The 2,936-nt window shown below is 19.3% G+C and overlaps 7 annotated features.

Annotated features, from left to right (window-relative positions):
• Nucleotides 1-540: 540 nt before the first annotated feature.
• Nucleotides 541-578: a sequence feature (AT_rich).
• Nucleotides 579-624: 46 nt separating this feature from the next.
• Nucleotides 625-809: a microsatellite.
• A 92-nt stretch (nucleotides 810-901) lies between these two features.
• Nucleotides 902-976: a microsatellite.
• Nucleotides 977-1,093: 117 nt separating this feature from the next.
• Nucleotides 1,094-1,147: a sequence feature (AT_rich).
• A 66-nt stretch (nucleotides 1,148-1,213) lies between these two features.
• Nucleotides 1,214-1,421: a sequence feature (AT_rich).
• Nucleotides 1,422-1,554: 133 nt separating this feature from the next.
• Nucleotides 1,555-1,634: a sequence feature (AT_rich).
• Nucleotides 1,635-2,538: 904 nt separating this feature from the next.
• Nucleotides 2,539-2,640: a microsatellite.
• Nucleotides 2,641-2,936: the final 296 nt, after the last annotated feature.

The following is a 2,936-nucleotide window of genomic DNA, read 5'->3' as shown; positions in this document are numbered from 1 at the left end:
TTATGGCATTGAATTTTGTACAATAATAAAACACTTAAAACAAATGTAACAATACAAATATAAATGAATTAACATCATATTATATTATACTTATTTATTGTCTTTTATTAATATTGAATACAATATTGAACTTTTGTAGAAGATAATTTGTATTCAATTAAAAATGTTAAATTAACTTATATAATGGAAATATTCAAATAAATATATTGAAATATTGATTCTTTGTTGATTGATGTTAGTGATAATAGGAACTATAATTACCTATTCAAAGGATTTATATCTCTTCAAAATCCACTAATTTAAAAATTTGTTTTAATAATGATTTCACATATGTAACATCATTATATGAATGATGAAACAATCAAATATCATCAATATATTGAAAGTACTTCAATGAAAGATGTAATGGAATGTTATTTATTTATTGGAGTATTGAATTTCATTGAACAACAAGTTGTTTATGTCCATTCATAAAAGATGATGATTTCAATTCATTTGTTGCTACTAAAACTATCTCTTAATTAAACGTATCCCAACTACTATATTTCATTATTAAAATAATTATATATCAAAATAAACTATGAATCAACAAATATTCATTTATTCATATCCAGAAAGATAGTTAAAATAGATCATGAAAAAAGGAATTAAGAGAAAAATGAACAGAAATGAAGAGAAAGAATTTTATAAAAGAAAAAGTGAAATTGAGAAGTAGAAAAAGATGAAAGAATAAAAGTAGAAAGTTGAGAATATAAAAAAGAAAGAAGATAAAAATGAATAATTTAAAATGAGATAATAAAAGATGAAAAGAGTGATGAAACAAAGTGTATTTTTTATTATAGAAATTAGAAATATGCAATAAAAAGCATCTAATCTATTGATATAAAATAATTAACAACATTTTATTGATATAATTTATTTTATTCATTTTTATTTTTATGATTTTTATTTATATGTACTATTTATTCACTTATTTTGGTTCCCTGAATAATACAAATGAATATAATATAAAGAATATGATAAATGAATTGTAACAATAATCAATGTTATTGTAATTGAAATTCATTTCATATTATATCAACATAAGAATATGAATAAATATTAAATTAATAAATGAAATCATTATTTAAAATAAAATGTATAATATCTCTTTAATAACAATGAAAATACATTTGAATTAGAATCAATAATAATTAGAATTGGATTCATAATCAATAAATAATTATCAAAAGAATATCATAAATTAATATAATTAATAATATTTCAATTCAAAATAATTAGTAAATATCTTATTTATTCATTGTATGTGTTTAAGTTTTATTAAACAAAATGATTAATAGTTGATAATAACATGAATAAATATATTAAATAAATATCGAATTATTATATTCATCATTACAATATATTTTATATAAATTATTCTAAATGTTTTGAATTATTCATTTGTATTTTAATTCTTTCATTCTTTTATCTTTGTTATTCTATTCTTCATCACATTTTATTCAAAATTGATTCTTTGTTGTGTTGTAGTATTTGTGTATATTGAAATATCACTTTTATTATATAATTACAATACATTAAGAAATATGAACAATATGAATAATTAATTTATCAATTTAAATAATATAATAAAACAATTTCATTGAATGAAAATATCATTTTGTTTACTATTATGAGTTCTTTAATATGATTCAATTTATATTCTCTTATTAATGATTAACACTACAAATTGTTTGTATTCAATGTTATTATCACTTGATTTAGATTTGTTTATTATGAAACAATCAAAATATTCATTTTCATAAAATAAAGAATAATGTTTTGATGAATTATTAAATTCAATGATAATGAAATCTGATAATCAAATTAATGGATTTCTTCAACTCTTTTTGATTGAAAAACAATTCATAACAACAACTTTAATCTTTATGATGAATTTAAACGAATATCTACTTCTTAACTTCATTCTAAACTACCTCTATTGCAATCATTTGGAGTCGAGAAATACCAAATAATTATCTCATCAAAACAATTATTCTTCTTTGGTTTTCTCATCAAAATGAAAAAGAAATTCAACTAGGATGAATAATTAATCTAATATGAAAACATTCTTTATGTATAAGATTGTTTATTTGTTTTTCTTTTGTTGTTGTGACAATGAAATACTGATCAAAAATATAATAAATTGTTTGTCAAATCATTATTTATTTTATTTTGTTTGTACTTCAATATTCAAATGTAGAAATAGTTCATTTCAAACATATTTGTTTCATATATTGATTTAAGATAATGATATAACAACATTATTACATTATTTAAACAACAAATCCATCTGATATTTATACAATGTTCTCATTCTTATTGTTAGTTTCTTTTGTTTCAATAAATATTATCACTTCCATGAACTAACGAATTACTGATGTTAATCAATGTCAAACTTTCTTAGAACTTCAGCTAATTACAAAGAAAAAACAACAACATCAGAGTTAGTGATAATTATATGAAAGTTTGTTCAAACAATGAAACTACTGATCAATCAAATGAAAATAAAGATGATAGTCAGAAACAAATAACACAAAGGCAATAATCATGATAATAATGATGATAATCAAAAAGAGATGGATGAAGATGAAAATAAAATTCTTACATCTTTTGTATTATCAAGATTCTTTATGTACATTTCAAATATCAAATCAAATGAATAACTAAGTTATAAAAGTTGATGAAAAACAATTAAATATTCTTATCAGTGTTGTATTTATAAATGAAAATACAATTATAACATCTCATATGTTTTGTATGTTGTTGGTAATGAATAAATTCACATGTACTCAAAGTTAAAAAACACAACCAAAGAAAATCAGTAAATAAAATGAAAGAGTTATAATAAAGATAAGAATTGAATATCATTCATTAAGTTATTATAAAAGGTATTT

Source organism: Entamoeba dispar, genomic scaffold (genome assembly GCF_000209125.1).
Source record: "Entamoeba dispar SAW760 scf_1105229458587 genomic scaffold, whole genome shotgun sequence".
In the NCBI taxonomy this organism is placed as follows: domain Eukaryota; phylum Evosea; order Mastigamoebida; family Endamoebidae; genus Entamoeba; species Entamoeba dispar.
Note: the sequence above shows the minus strand (reverse complement) of the source record. Positions and strands in the feature narration are given on the sequence as shown.